Below are 17,344 nucleotides of genomic sequence, written 5' to 3'. Positions count from 1 at the left end.
AGTGTAGAACAAGTATAATACATATGAGAACCCTGTTAATTCATCCACTATAAAGAGTAATTCATCAGAATGACCTTACCTCTTGATATTAGAAACACAGCTTAACAATGACACCCTAAAACATGGCTAACACACCTTTTCACCTCACATACCTTCATCAGATCCCCTTCACTCTGAATAAACTACTTTCTGTGCATCCCCCCAAACCTATCTACAAGGTTATAGCCAGCATGTGTTTACTCCTGTTGCTATGGATCTCTGTAGTATTCTTCTATTACTTCCCCTCATCTCTATTAGAATCATAACCATCATCCAAAGACTAAGTTATTCTTCTTATAGGAAGTAGTTCCTTTTACCCCTGAACGGATGTACTTTCTCTGTGTCCATAGCATTCCACGCTTTATTGTGACATTGTTTGGTTGTTCATTAGTAGTAGCCTGAGTGAAGCAGAACATTTTGATCACTGCCTTCACAATTAATGAATTTTTCTAATTGTCTTGGCATTTGCCTGCATGTGGTCTTTAGCACTGACATGTTCACATCAAATATCACAGACGACTAGGCATTTAAGATGAAGGGATGCTTACAATATCAGTCAAAATGAATAACAATTCAAATACGCTATTGGTTTTACTGTATATTTATTAAAAAACACTTTGCAGTCAGGACACATGAGGATTTCTTTTTAAGGATGTTTACTTTTCCAGCTAGTAAATGTATGGGGTGGTTTCCACTAAAACATAAGTCAGCCAGCTGTTTGTTTGGGTACTTGAATTGAATGGTAAAAGTACAGGCAGCTTTTACTCAAAGTACTCCACTTTAAACAAGGGAATCTGTTCCATATTTAAATGACTTAATTTTCTCTCCCCACCCCCCCCCCAAAAAAAAGTAAAAAAAAAATTCATATGGTAAGAACAGCTCCTCTTCGGAACTTCAGAACTTTCATTTCAGATGGCATATGGTTCTCCCTCACCCATCTGATACCCCCGGGGGAGGGGGGGGGGGATGCTGAAGCACTTAGGAGACCCAAGAGAGTGTGTAATCTGACATGACAGCTGAAGGAGGAAAGGCTGACAGAAGCATGAGAACAGGTATCAGGGAGGGAGGAGGATTATTCTGGAATCCAGGTTTACCCCTTATCTTTCTTTCAAGTCCACCAAAATGCGACGTTTCATTTGCCCTTGAGAAGACAGCATCACTGGCATGAAGGTTTCACTCGGAGACGGGATGACGGACCCACCAAGACAAACAGCTTCGTGTACCTTAAACTTCTCTGAAACAGCCAGGGCAGAGTGTTTCTGCACTTCAGTCTCTCAAATTCTCTGTAACCCAGCATAAGCCCCTGCTGGCTTTGTAGTCGTCTTTCCTTTCCTCTATACGGCGCGCATTTACGAGTTCAGCTGTGGGCCCGCTTAATTTCCCTCCGCAGGCTTTCTTCTCCTCCTAACACATGCGCACTTGGGCCTGGCTCTGGGGTGCTAAGGAGGAACAATGGGAGGCTTTGAGCAGGCCTCAGCCCCAGACCCAGTCAATATTTACTTCAGTTTGGAGCCACAGTTTTAAAGCTCCTTCCAAGCAGAACTCAACAGTGGGGGGTCTCCGGAGGTTTCTAGATTTTATTTTAACATGGGGGAGAGAGGGGGCAGTGGAGTTGGTAGAGAGAGAGAGTAAATAGATTATTATCCAAACCACTTTCTCAGAGAAAATAAGGGATGCAGTTCAACGAAACAGGTTAAACTTTCAATACTAATTAGCAATTTATAACAAGAAAAACCAATCGTCTTCCGACACTGATGACTGCAGTCTTAAAAGTGCAAATCCACTTAATGTGACCCCTGGATGTCTTGCCAGCACAGGTCTGATCCTATCAAGCACCCAAGCTTGCCAATGTATGCCTGCTCTGCCTGGAACGGCAATGCAAGGACCGTAGGTAACGGTTAGTCCACACTCCTTGACTGACTTCCAAAGCAGATCTTACGTATACTACCAATGCGAGCGTGTCCTCAAATGAAGCTGTGGTTATCAAACACTGTGAACTAAGAGTATGGTACAGTAGATACCATATGGTATTTCCATATAATAACTGCTGTCTGGGCAGTATCGGGAAGGCTGGTCTATGGCTTTGGAAAGATAAGTGGAAAAACAAGTCACTTTCCCCCTAGTGAAAGTGGCTTACTCCAGGATGGCAAGCAGGAGACGGGCGGGAAGGGTGGAGGGTTGGCTGTAATACTACATCAGACTCAGCGGAATTTGCCCATGGATTTACACGGCCTTTTGTTGAGATAAACGTAGAGACACTCACTTAATTAAAAATAAAACTATTTAACTGTAAATAGTTTTATATTTGCCTAGTTGGCTTAATTAAAAAAAAAAAAAAAAAAAGTCAATTGTAGTAAAACTAACCGGAAGTGACATTTGGCAAATTTTACTAAAATGATTAAGGCCATGTAAAATACTAAAAATTCCAGTTAGATACCTGAGGAAAGAAATTCATAGTCGTCTACTGTAACCAATTCTAAAGCTCATTATTCCATTCAAATAAAAAAGTCATCACCCTTGTCTATATACTGAACATGTAAAATACATTGACATAATTTGGTATTTCACAAAGAGAATAAAGAGATTTCAAACCACCCCTCCTCCAAAAAGGAGGTAACACATTAGGTATACTAGGATTGTCTTGTTCAATTATGTTTGTCTAAATTCATCAAATGTATTGGAATATGTTCAGCTCTAATCTTTACTACCTTATTTACTGTATTAATAAAAGCTAAATAATAAAATGCAACTCAATCCAATCATTTCAACATCTTAAGGAATTACTGGATTGCCATACACTCAATTTGATCAATCAATATGCACTCCTGGAAAGAATATACCGAGTCAGCCTAGCTGAGACGAAGTCACTAGCCGATATTTTTGAACCAGTTTATAAGAGTATAAGGAATTATTTTTTCAATGCAAAGCGTCAATAAGTAAGTCATCAAAATTTAAACTTCATTAAGTACCCTTTTGCCAAGAAAGGAAGCCTGAACAAGGGAGGGATTGTAACCATCAATCATTAATCAGAAGCTGAATCCAAGGAACATAAAATTACAACATTTTACACTTGAAATAAACACATGGAAAGCTCATTCCCTTGATAAATCATAACTTCTAACTTAGTAGGACAAAAGAAATCCTACAATGAAATGAAATGATACAAAAGTAACAAAGGTCAGTCTAGCATTCTGGTGAGCTCAGCAATTCTAAATATTAGAACACTGTATTTTTAAGGAAAATCAGTTATGCACAGTTATCAGTGCTCTTTCAGAGAATTTTTTTATTCAATATTTTTACTTTTATTGCTACTTACCAAGTGCTGCCCTCAGTTGTCACTAAATCTCTGGGCACAGCATATAGGATCATTGATAATTTTCCTTATAAATTACTATTTTGTTTTTTTGGCATAAGTGAGGTTTATACCTTCAGGAGTAAAACATCATTATAAAATAATCGTGTAAGTATATGATTGCAATTTTAAAACAAGTAACAGGCACATTTGCTATTCTCCTAAATAACTATAAACATATGAAGTAAAACCTGCTTTGAATAACCACCAGACAATGCTACAGAAAAGTGGCCCTTTGACAGTAATGGGTTACTCAGGTTTCAATGCATTAAAATATGTGTTCCTTGACAAATTCTGTTTCCTTTCTCAGCTAGATGTTGTTACGATCTATTTATGTTCCTAACCTCATTGTGTGTATAATTAATATGTACTAAGTTTAAAAGCAGTCGATAACAGAAGTTTTTTAAGCACAGAGGCGTCAAGAGGCTAAACCCTGGTCTCCTGGCAGCAGGATTCAGAAGAACCCAAGGATCCCAGGGACAGCCGGGCTGCCTGTAAGGAACAGCCCCAGACAGGAACTGATTTGTTTCAACAAGCTCCTCATTGGCAATACAGGCATTCTCCAAGAGGGTGTCGGTATTCATTAATTTCTCCTTTGAGATGGAGATATCTCATTATACCTGTGAAGTCCAAAGCAGAATATTAGGGTTTTAAAAGGCAAGAGGAAGCAACATGGAAGAGACAGAGAGGAGACGAGCGGGCATTAAAAATAAACTTGACCAATGTTACGGAGGAGATCCAAAATTCCCTTCTGGGAAGAAGGGCCTGGCAGACGTGCCTCTAGCATGTCACTATTTGCATCTTATTACTCTTGTAGAAATCACAAGATGAAGCCTAAAACATAAGATACAACTCACAACTCAAACTATCTTTTAAAAAGTCAACTCCTCCATGATGCTCTGAAAATAAGTTTTCATTTGTATTTTCTACATCACTTACGAGAACATAGAGCATTATAATGATGCACCAGTACAAACTAAAGTGGCCTCCTCATTCTCTGTTCTTTTTAGAACTCCGTTTTCAAAGTCCCTTCACAGATATTCTTTCCCTTAAATTTTCACAAGTCTGAGGAAGACATTATTTTTATTATGCCCGTTTCTTTCCTAGAGTGAAGGAATTGAGGCCCAGCTTCATCACTACAAATGGCGTACGTATGAATCCACCAGAGCCGAAATTTAATTTTACAAGATCGGAAACAAAACCCAAAAAAATATTAACAAAGACAACTGAAGGATCATTGGCTGGTAGGTTTTTAAATACCTCACTCTCTGAGCCCTTCCCTATACAACACCACCCAAACCCATTTAAAGCTGTATCCAAAAGAGCTGCTATGATAAAAACTCAAAACAAAACAAAAGGACATGAATTCATCGCTTTTACTTTATGCAGTCAAAATGTAAATATATCAGTGTTCCTAAGAACTTGATTACAACCTATTAATCTGATGACAAATCACTGTTAGTAACTCTGAGTTCAAAAAAAACCAAAACTCTTCAATGTATTTATTTTCCTTTTTTATGAAAGGTAAGAACAGTAATTAGAACTACTCAGCATCTTCTACCTCACCCGAGCACAGCCACGACCTAAATCTTAAGGGTATCAACTCATTTTGAACAAAACCACTCTTCAGGGGCATGCGAATGACTTCATTTCAACCAGTGAAGATACCCTATTTCTAAATGTAATCAACTTCCAGGCACATAGCATACTTCATTTTTAGGAAACACACACGTTCATACATGGTCACAGCAGATTCTCAGATTCCTATATGTATGAGAATCATAAAACTAGTAACTAAACAGATGTCACCTCAAAGTCATTGTCTTGGAAGGCTTACTTACATTACACCATGGTGAGCATAAGCATTAAACTATGAAAAACAAACAAAACCATAATGTCTGTATTTACTATTCTTCATAAGAGTCATAGTTCTTATAAAATGCTACTCAACATTTTAATTAAATTCAGTTTATCAAGGATTTAGAAATGATTTGCTTCTGTTTGATAAATAACTTAAAAATGTCGGTAAAAATTGTTACAAAAGTAAAAGGATACTTGAATTAAGAGTGTTTGCCATCCTCTCCCTCTTTTGGGGGGGGGGTTGTTTTTATTGAAATAGAGCTGATTTATAGTACAAACAGTTTCATCTTTCTTTTTATCGTTCCATAGAGGTATATTTCAGTTAAGTCAGTTTACTCGCTGGTGCTTTCAAAGACTTTAAAGTTCACCTAGGAGATTAGTAATATTGTGTTTACACACAGAGTGAAGAACAAAAAAAGATAAGCAGGCAGAGTAATCTGAATTTAACTAGTTCCATCCTTTATTTGTTAATATAAGCATCACATGATATTTGTTTTGCAAATCAAATGATACATATACTTTGAAAAAAGTGGAAGCATGCTTACAGACTACCTGGACTGCAGAGGAACAAAGATTTCTCACAAGGGACACTAGCATGAGAAAATTTTAGAGCGGGGAGGAATTTTCCCCCAAGTCTTTTATAACTCCATTGGAAGTATGGGCTCCTGAAAGCCACCCACAACAAACCCAGCCAGTGGAAGCAGAGATACTATTAGTCATCGTCTATGCTGAATGTAAAATGAACATTTTGGGTTCACTTAAGCATACCAATTTAAATTGGAAAGTGTTAAAAATCTGTTTCTGAGGTGTAATCTGGCATTGCCACATAAAATACATCTGGGGAGGGTTTGCAAATAAATATCCTTAGACGTTTATGACAGGATCCTCCTAAAACTTTTTGGATCAAGGCAGTATTTTCACTCCAGTAGAATCTGTCTAAGCCAAACTTTCAACAAAATCTTTGGCCTATTACTTTTGTCAGTGGTGGATTCTTAATGCTGCATAAACCTCAATATAAAAAACTATTTTATTTGGGAGAAAGTGGCTAAAAATGAAGACTACTAGGCCTTAAGACAAATAACTTTCACTTATGCAAATTCTAAGCCATTTGAAAAATTATAGAGCTATCTAGGAAGTTCAGGGCAAATACAACCAAGAGACTCTGATGTGGAGCCAGAAGTAATCTCTCTCCCCACTCACTTATCTAGAACCTTCCTGCCCAAACTGTGGTGCACAGGCCGAATGCATCATAACACCTGGAGCTTGCTAGAAATACAGACTATTGGGGCCTGCCCCAAATCTACTGAATCAAAATCTGTATTTCAACAAGACCTCCAGAGAGGATCTGCATGCAATTAGAGTGTGAGAAGCAGTGATCTAGAAATTGCTGATGGAATACTCATGCAGGGAGGCTGTTCACACTGTTTACTGTGGTATCTCCAGTACAAGAACAATACCTGGCCTACAGTGGACAGTCAATAAATATTTGCTTAGTAAATCCATATGTGAACACTTTTTATAGTACTTTCTACTCTGTACTGTGGTTTTAAATGTAAAATTGTAACTGCACAAAACTTGCAAGTTCCCTCAGGGTATAGATGCTGTCTTCATTTCTGAAGCTGCTGTGTGCCTCCCAGTGCATGTACCTATCACTCAATAAATATTTTATTAATTATAGCTTTCAGATATTCAATACAGGAATATGTTATTACTGTTAGATATTAGCTATTATTTTGCTTTAACACAAAGCTTTGGAAAAAATAAGTTAAAATCAATATGTAATTCCTAAATTCACCCATTTGGCTTTGATTTTAAATACACTACAGAGAATTCACCCAAGGAACCAAAATAGTAATGGAAAACATTATATATGGCCAACTCCTAATTCCACATGGTACCAGAGAGCAGGGATGGCACGGATGGTTGAAATCCAAAATTGATTCCAAAACCTCATGTTATATAATAGCCTCAAAGTCTTTTCTTACCAAATCTCACACCAAAGCTGCTGTAAGTTTCAGAAATGTCATTTTTTAGTTTTAGTTTCCTTCTAGATTCCACGTACCAATAGGACAGGCCCAGAAATAGTGAAATGGCCAAAGCCATCAAAAGGGAAAGACTGTGACAGAGAAATCTACATAATAAACAAAGTGATGAGTCCTCAAATAACCAGATATCAACACAAAAATCTAGAGCTATCTGTACCATTTGTAAAAGAGGTAACTGTAAGAAATAATCAGATATGTTAATAGCATAGATGTATCACTAGCAAGACCATTCCAAAATAAAACTCAAAATAATGAGATATTCAGAGTCAAAATTATTGCTGGTTCTCTCAGTCCATATAATAAAGTCAGGATACTAAAGGAAGGACTCCCTTCCCAATAAAGAACGCTTCGTTTCTCTTCAATTAGCCGAATTAGATTGTCCTTTATGCCTTTTTTTTTTTTTTTTTTGGCTTCAGAGAAGCCAGAGTTTCAAGTTAAGTCACCAGATATGTGACTGACCCCATACATATTATACTCATATGGAATATCCTATATGTATAGGCACCCCTCCCAACACACACACTCTGTCATGTTTTTGTTTTCCCAAGAGTATAGTTGACAATGGTGATAGCAGAGTGTGTAATTAGTTTTCATTGTTCCCCTGACAGCTATAGTTCCATACAAGACCCTTTCCTTTTTATGTTGTAAATGCTATGGAAAAAATACACTAATAACAGGCATTTAATTATGGGTCCAGCAACCATAGTGGGCACATTGCCAAAAGAGAAGGGAACCTCTGAGACAGCAAAAACATATATTTGCAGGGGAGGAAAAAAACCAACAACATACATTTGTTCTTCAGTTGCATTAACGTGCAAAATAGTGATGACAGGCATATGATGGAAAATTTTTAAATTGTTCCCTGAGTCTCTATCAACAGTAAAGTAAATATAAAATGATATACCAATACTAAAGCCAAGAATACTACCATATCTATACTAAAATATTAATAAGAATAAAAGCATTGCTTATTAATAAAGGAAATACTCTTCAGAATAGCTTTGTTTTGATACTATCAGTAAAGAGTATAGGATTCAGTTTCAAATTTTGCTTTTTGCTTTGCTTTTAACAGAATTATATTAGCACTTGTGAAATCAAGTATCTGGGTGCTCCATTCCTTGAGGCTTACTTTAATTTGTTCTATACAGTATTTAAGATAAAGCATCCCCCCAGTTGCTGTCATGGCGGACACCAGATCTGTCACTGAGGTCCTTTCTCGCCTGATTAATTAGTAATTGGGAGACACATTTTGGCAGCTTTCATTTCCCTATTATTTTCTCCAGTTTGACACAAAACCCTGTCAGAAGCACCACTATTTGAACTGTACCCCTCTTAGTGCTGGGTCACTAAATTTTAATAAATGGAGCCCCCGCCAGAAAACTACTGAAATAGGCATAAAAGTTTATTGAGGCAGTAAGAGTAAACAAATATATGAAGAAACACTGAATGCCACAGTATCTAAAACATTAATGGTCTGTCTGAACCCAAGGGTTACTGGCAAGATTACAGAACAGAAACTAAAAGAAAAGGCCTTTAATAAAACCACCCTTTCATCTGTCTTTAAAATACACATATTAGTTAAATTAAGTAGACCAACACTTTGGTGCTACGGAGCCATACATCTGAGCCTCCTCCGTTATCCCAGCCGGACGAATAAATTTATTGGGAGGCAAAGGCTGACAGTGGCTACAGGAATACAGAACCCATCCGGAAGTCACAAAACCTCTGTCTGAGCCAAACAAAGAAACATTTTTCAAAAAAGGTAAGGGAAGGAACTTAAAACTGAAGCTAAAAAGACTGATACTTCAGAGACCTGCATATAGCTACAGAATCAGTCTCAGGTTCTCCATCTCAAAGTGTCAGTCACTTCAAAACAGCATCCTGCTACCACGGTGGCTCAGGACACTTGTGTGCCATGGCAGTGGCCATGCTGTGTGGGTCAGAGGTCACAGCTTCCACATTCCGGCGTCTGTCTGTATTTTCTTGCCCTGAAACAATAGAAGGGGAACCAGGCTCATTTGCTCTCACTTTGTTTAACCTAATTGTTAAACAAAAAGGAACATTTCCCCATATTTAGAATTAGTTTTCCTTTTCTTTCCATCCCCATTTGTTTCCATAAAATTAGATACTATAAAAACTTAACCAAGAGGTTAAGCCCCCTATACATTCTTACAGTTCAGTAAATACGACAAAGTCATATATCCCACTGGTCTCTATGGAACATGAAACATCAAGTGTCATGTCTACCACCATCAAAATCTAGATCACAACTCGCATTATAATTATCCAACCAAAAGAAGCCTGGACTTGATTTTATTCAAACCACAAAATTGCATTTTAACATGACAAAATACACTCCTTATATGTATTTTCACAATAAGAAGCAAGAGCTAAATGTTAACTGTACTCTCTACATAAATAAATAAGTCACTAATAAGACTCAGAATGAACACTCTGACAGCTTAGAAGCAACAAGAAAAAACAAAAATATTTGTTAGTCCATTTAAAACAAAAAGGTCACTTTCGACACTCAGTTATTCTAGTCTTCTCCATCAGCCAAAAAACAACAACAAAAAATGGATGATGGATATCAGAGGAAAGTTTTTCAGTACAAAAACTGTCAACTTATACCTGGACTTCAATAAGAAGTCCATGAGATGTATACCCGTTCTTAAAACATGCATTTTATTTATTGCCTTCATATTGCATCTGCAATCACCAAAAATCCTACTTCTAATGAACTGAGGCAATCTGTGACATAAGTAGTTTTCAATCTGTGCCCAGTTTAATCAGACTGACTGAGTCAGGTTACTTTGAAATTAATCTTAAGGAAGTTCTGTTTTTACTGCACTTCATGGGAATAATGTTCCCAGACATCATCAAACAGATGCAGTAGCAAGAAGTTTAGTATAAATTTTTGGTAAACTTTACTAGGCCACATGTTCTTCCAAGTGCATCCAAAAATACAAAATGTGGTGGAAAATACAGCAGACTCAGTTGATACATTCTCACATTTTAATAACAAATATGAGTTTACTTCCAATACAATTTTCTATGAGAACCCATAAGAATGGTTTAGAAATGAGAGAGTGAACACCTATATTTCAGGGACAAAAAGGCTCTGATTTCATATAATATAATGTTTCTGAAAGCACCCCAAATGTTTCATTTTTAAAGATACCTACATTTTTATCAGTACCTCTTACTAGAGAAAGATTCTTGGTACCGCTGAACATTTGGGGGAAAAAAATGTTGGCTGACATAAAAAGGACTACTTGGAATAATTAAAAAAAAAAAAAAAAAAGGAAATCAGGTTGGGGAGGGTGACCATAGTGGCTATTAATATATTTCTTTGAAATTAACAATAAACTATAAGCTTCAAGAGAAAAATACATATGTAAACATGGTACAGCCCAACATTTAACGTTAAAATATATCTGGGCTTAAAATGTATTATTACTAAATTAAACCATCCTTTTTTTTCAACTAAACATAAGAAGATAACATTTTAAAGAGCTCACAAAAAACTTGACAGAGCTTTAAATGTAGAGCCCTACCAAAATTATTATCAAGTGGTTTCGTCCTTTTCTATCGTCCATATTCATTTCCAGACCATTTTCATGAAAGAAATAAAATCGGTCTTAAAACAAGATGGCTGCTTCTAAGAAAAAAAAAAAAAAAAAAAACCCCGCTGATTTAACCGAAAGCCAAAAACCTAGCCTTTCTAAATCAGGGAACAAAAACTTAGTTATATTTTTTTCTACTCTCCAAACATGTATTCACGCATTTCCACATGGACACCTATAGATTACACTGTGCAGTTATTTAAAATTATTAATAGCAATTTTTTAAAAAGGTTTAATTTTTGTGTGCCAATCACATAATTGTCCAAAGCATAAACACAGAGGTATCACATGACCAAAATTCCCACTTATACTTCATAGCAGAATCATGATCATCAGTCATGGAAATCAGGTCACTTAATAAGTAATGATAGGAATAATAGTGATGTATTTTTACATTTCTTAAAGAATGCCATCCCAAAATGTCTGGTGATATCCTGCTATAAACACAATAACTGTATGGTACTTTTCAAAGTAAATACCCTAGGAACTTAGTTGTTAGGAGTCTCTCCTTGAATCATACTTTGCTGACCTTCCCTGAAGCAAATGGCAGATTAATTCTATGACATACATTATAAATATTAAAAGCATCCTCTTACATTTTGAAATAATTTTTAAATAGATTTTCTTAAAAATCACTCAAAACTATTTTTATTTCTCACTTGAGTGGAAAATAAGACCTGACAGTAACATTTTCTTCCACCTGTCAACTGTCAATTGTATGAAGGATGTTTCTAAAGATGACAAAGGTTTATTTTTCCTTATTGAAAATGATAGAATTCTACCTCAATGAAAGCTGAGGTAACCATCACTGTGGTATACTCTGTCAGCAACTAGCTAACTTAAGTAGGAGTTTCCACTACCTTAAAATAATGTTTTTATTGAAATCTTTGGCTGTTGGAAAACTATACTCAGAAGCCTCAAAACCAAGAGTTTATATCCACACACATTTCAGATTGCAAAATAGTGCACAGATTTCAGTAGTTTCCAATAAATCCTTCAAAGGACAACAAGGAGTATAGATTATCAAGGATACTAAGATACAGGGAACTTTTTTTTCATTCACCATCAAACTATGCATAATAATTATAGTACCAAAAAACCCCACATTATTACTTCGATATTTTGAACTAAGTGGTTCTCTTGCCTTTGCGCTGCCTTGTTTATGACTGACTAAAGTTTGAAGACATAAATGCAGACAAATTTAAGAGGAAATAGATCTAGTTGTGAGTAATATCCCATTCAGAAACACTGGAAGTTCAAATTAATCACAAGAAACTTTTCTACCAAACAGCTCAGGACATAGGTTGAGAAGCAAATGAAAATATAAATCTAATAATATAAATCAGGTCTTTAAAAGAGACAGTAATGTATGGATGTTTAGCTGTCTAAGACCACCATCATAAGACAAATTACTAAAACTGAATATTAACACCTCATTTCTTATACTACTCTTAGAGGTTTTTATACCTGAACATGAAGGTGTTATCCTTCAAATGATCAAAAGGCAATTTTTTCTCAGTTCGGAAGACTTATCCTGTCTGAATATCCTGGGTAAGTGGTAGGAGCCTTCCTCACTGTACTTAGGGACATACAGTCTTCCTTTTCAACAAGAATATTTCTGATCAAAGCTGCTATTTTAATAGTTTGTATACTGTTTCTGAAAAGAATATTGATAATGTGGAGTCTGTCAACACAGACTGGTTCATTACTAAAAATAAATATAGACTTTAAAATCCTTTTTGCTACTGAAAGTTATTCAGAACAAATGCAAAAATGAAAAGTCTTGAATGGCATCTTTTTAAAAAGCAAATCATTTATATTGGGAAAAAAAACACTAAACAATAGATAAATGCTACCCACATATATAATTCTGTTCTTAACATTTCTTATGTTTTGTTCATTTTATATTTTAATGTATTCTCTTTCTCAGAGTTACATTCTTTTAGCATATACTTCTCCCCAGCTTGTGAAGGCCAGGACTCCTGAAGGACTAATTGTATTCATTCATTTTCTTGGCCCAGCATGAAGCTGGTAGCTTGCTTGGTTCATAGCAACAGGGGAGAAAAGAAGGCGCTCATCGTTATCTGTCCCTATCCAACAGGAAATCAGGCCAGTGGACAGAATGCAATGTAATGCCTGTTCAGAAGGCATCTTGCAAGATTAAATGGCAAGAAATTCACAAGGTTAATTTGCCCCAAACAACTAAGGGCTCCTTCCAAACCTGATCCTCCGCCTTCAAAGGTGGAAGCCTCCACAGCTAATGATTATCAGCCAGAACACACGTGGCAACAAGATATTCCTTCGGTGAGCCAATGGTTTAGTTAATACCACTAAAATCAACTAACAGGGAGTAATGAACAACTGAAGGCTCTCTCTGGTTCTTTTAATCACAGGGAGTTTATTGACCTTGGTATCATGCTGGAAATGCCAAACTAGACTGTACAGCCAAGCGTGCCTCAAATAGCACTGATGTTCCAGTCACCTAAAAAACAAAAGACAGTTGACTATTTCTGAAAGCATGTTTTGAATATATAACATAATGCATAAAATGGATAGAACAATTGTCTCAATAGTTAATTTTGCTTTCAAACTCTTTTGGAAAAGTGGACAAAAACAAAAAGCATATTTGTCTTATAATAATTTGTAAAGTAAAAAAAAAAGGGGGGGAGAGGGAAAGGATTCACTTCAGGTCTCCTACAAATGGGTCAGAGTAAAAACATGTGATATAAATCTCTGTCATACTGCTTCATTTTTATACAGATGTCCACATAAATTCTGATATAAATATAAAAATAATAAAATTACCCAATTATATCTAATAAAGTGATTCACTACATTGAAGCTCAGAGTTAATAAAGTTAAAAGATTCTAAATAATATTTTACTTGAAGAACTTTTATGTTTCTAACATATAAAATAGTATTTAAACATTTAAAATTTTGAAAATAAAGTTAATCCTTTACAAGTTTGGTGATAAAATTCATTCAAAACCAGGATCAACTTTCCATCTTTCCTCAAAACAAAATCTTAGATTTAAATCAAACTGATTTCATTTATGTGTCGGTGGAAAAGGCACAGTGCTGGGACACTGGTCGACATCTAATAAAACGTTGATGGCTCAGATTTTGAAAAATAAAACCAGTTTTATTTAGAAAGGCAAAGAAATAGCCGAGGGATTATGATTAGGAAATAAAATGTTACTAGCTCTCTCTACTTCGCTGCATACATATGATCTGTAAGCCAGAAAGGTTTTGGAGTACTGACAGAGAATTCACATCACTTTCACAACTCCAAGATTACATGTTAACAAAACTAAATGGTGTCAATTACCTGCTACTCTAACATGAAATGTTTAATTTACAGGTCCCTACAAGAATTTTAAAAGTCCAAAGAAAACATACGATTAGGTTAAAATTTAGTGTATCCCAGGTGAATTACAGAGATATTTTTCCCCATCAAAGTATAACACTTTAAATTGGTGATACTCAGAATCTAACAGAAGCAAAGCACTAAGTGAGGAGAATCAGTATTCTTAAAAGTATGCTGGTATTATTTCACTATTCCATCCATAAACGCCAACCAGTAGGAGACATGTTTAATTATCCTATCATGATTTTGGCAACTGGTCAAAAGAAACCAATAACTTTTCAATATACACACAATATTTAAAAGAATATTCTCATTGGAAGCACCAAACTGCTTATAGCACTCTTCAGATTAAGAGGCATGTTCTTATACGGAGTCATCTCTATCTTTATAAGCGTAGCTGCTATAGGAGAATGTAAATAAAGTTTTATTACTGAAAGTCTCTTTAAAAGTTACTTAAAAGCTTTTTACATTCTTAAAGAAATTAAAGACAAATAGTTATATTCTCCATGATTTGGAATTTCATTACTCAAAGTTACTTAGTACCATGCTGATTCAGAATTCAGCATAACATTAACAGGATCACTCTATTACTCTCACTATTTAGGTGAAATGTAGACAACTTTCTAGATTTTTAAAATATGGAAGATGCATTTAGGCAAATGTTATCATATATTTCTAATCAGATTGATAGTTCTCAGTGGCTATTTCAGAGATCTGTGCCAATTCAAAACATAAAATCAGTTTTTGGCCCTCCACCCAATAAATACTAGCAACTAAAAAGTTATCAGCATTTGAAAATTGAATATCCCCTTTCCAGAAGCGAATACCTAGGATGATAGATTCTAACAGTAAGACTATCTGATCAAGCACTTTTAATATTTTTTTCCTCTGTTAATCTAGATCTATGGATGCTTGTGGTAGCAATGGAGTCAATTACGAAAACAAACTCAATAAACTCAATAAGCTCAAAACAATAAACTCCTAGGATTACACAAGTTAATATAAGATATTTAAACCCTGTGATCAAGATGTAATACTTAATTTCTAATTGTATTTAAACATAATTTCAAATTTAAGTCCATTAGTATAAGCTAAAATATATTTACTTCATTTTACCAAAGTATCCCTTATTATCAGCTTAAGTGTCTACCGAACTTTTCTTATCTAAGAAAAAAATATTTTTTTAATGTATGGAAGTTACAATTAAAGTTTTCAGCTTTTTTCCAAAGGATTAAATCTTCTGATCTTATTAGTTTAGCCAATCCTAAAAAAATAGGATTTGTATAAAATCAGAAGGCACGGCATGGTTACTTCCCAAAACGATAACATTATTATTGAAAATAAATGAAAATAAATGTAAAATGTAAAACGAATTTATAAAATTTAGTAAACCCCTGCAAATTTTCTAAAATGTTTCTTCACTATCTTATGAGATAAACTGTGTTTATTTTAAGTTAGTTATTTTGCACTGGCTCTTTTTAAATTACATCCAAGCTGAATTATCTTAATACATCAAAAAAAAAAAAAAAAAAGAAAACACAACACAACATCTTCTTCAACATTTCCGAGGTAAGTCTGCCTATCAGTCCCTACTTTTACAATTATGTTATTTTTTTAAATAAGTTTTACTATGACAACATATGAAGATAAATGTACCCACAAACCCCTAAGAATACTAAAGTTAGACATGAATCTCTTGGGCAGGGGGTACATCATTCTTTCTTTTGAACATTATGAAAATGACAATGATGAAATAAAAAGGAATTTCCACAAGCCTCAAATTAGAATACTGACTTGAGAATACCCTTGGTGTTTTAAAATTCTACAGATTAACTTTGTCTGGGCAGGTTCAAAGCCACCATGGCATCCTGAGCAGAGTTTTCTACAGGCAGGGCAAATCTATTAAAAAACATGACCTGTGACAAAAATCAATGTGCTAATCTCAAACCAAACAACAGTATCAAAAGCATAAAACAGAGATAACCTAAGATAAAATGTCCTCAAACTAACTCAGACTAGCTTGACAGGTTAAGAAGGAGGGGTACGTGGGGGTGCTTCTGATTCCTTCTGTTTTAGCCTAGGATGACTGGAACACCCAAGTATCCAAATAAATTAACACTATGGGGAAAAGATCACACTGTGAAGTTTGGAGTGGGAAAGAAGACAACTAAGCACAAAATGCCCCACATTCAACTCACCAATTTCACTGCTGTTTTATTTAATAAGGCGCTGAAGTTTAGAAATATAAATTCCTCTATTTCATATATGCTGTTTAATAAAGCCCAGGGGGGAATAAAACCAACCAACATAATGAGACTTGCTTTTAACACCATCACAACTGGAAAGCTTGCTCTATTTGTCTTGTCAGCTTTAATAAAAGGCATCTCCTCTGGCAGGATGGCTTCTCTTTCTTTTCCTAATAGTGGTAAGTGGCATGTCAAAGAAGAAATAGCTTCCCATCCCACCACCCACCTCCATGAGGCTTTTTTTTTTTAACCAAACTTTCAGGGATGTCTCCACTTCTGCCAGGCGGTTTAATTTAGGATTTGGGCTACCTGGGTGTAACTATCTTTCCTGAAGTAGCAGGAGGTGGGGGACTCTCGGCCACCGGTAGACCGCTTATGGGGAAATCTGCCCATCTTCATCTGAGCTGACATTACTTCAAGCGAGGAATCCCTCCCATGTCTGCATAAGGGGGGAAGGCGGGAGGCCGACGGACAAGGCCGCCGGGAGGTAGGAAGAACCGGAGGCGCCAGCCAGCCCCCTCTCCCCATGCGCGCTGGGCGCTCAGCAACCAAAAACTATCCCCTCGACCTCCCGCCTCTCTCCTCCCAACTTCCACTCCAGCCCAAGGGAAAACCTGGGATTTTAGGTGTAACCGATGCTATTTCCCTCTTAGGCAGGCACCGAAACCAGCCCGCACCTGGAAAGCTGGCCTCCGTCCCAGAGAGGCAGAGCATTATGGGCCCAGCGAGGCCGACTGCTGCCCACAGGCCGGGAAGAAAGTAGGGCTCGGAGCTGCTCTGGATCCGGAGAGGTTCGCCCGGCACTCAG

At 36.1% G+C, this 17,344-nt stretch overlaps 1 protein-coding gene across 2 annotated transcripts in view; it reads right to left on the bottom strand.

Moving 5' to 3' along the window:
* EFNA5 (ephrin A5) overlaps positions 1–17,344 on the bottom strand; it is a 277,399-nt gene that overhangs the window by 257,300 nt on the left and 2,755 nt on the right. The window lies entirely within an intron of this gene.

Source organism: Herpailurus yagouaroundi, unplaced genomic scaffold, assembly GCF_014898765.1.
Source record: "Herpailurus yagouaroundi ecotype Mexico unplaced genomic scaffold, PumYag 29, whole genome shotgun sequence".
In the NCBI taxonomy this organism is placed as follows: domain Eukaryota; kingdom Metazoa; phylum Chordata; class Mammalia; order Carnivora; family Felidae; genus Herpailurus; species Herpailurus yagouaroundi.
The sequence above is the reverse complement of the archived record's forward strand: the minus strand, read 5'-3'. Positions and strand labels throughout refer to the sequence as shown.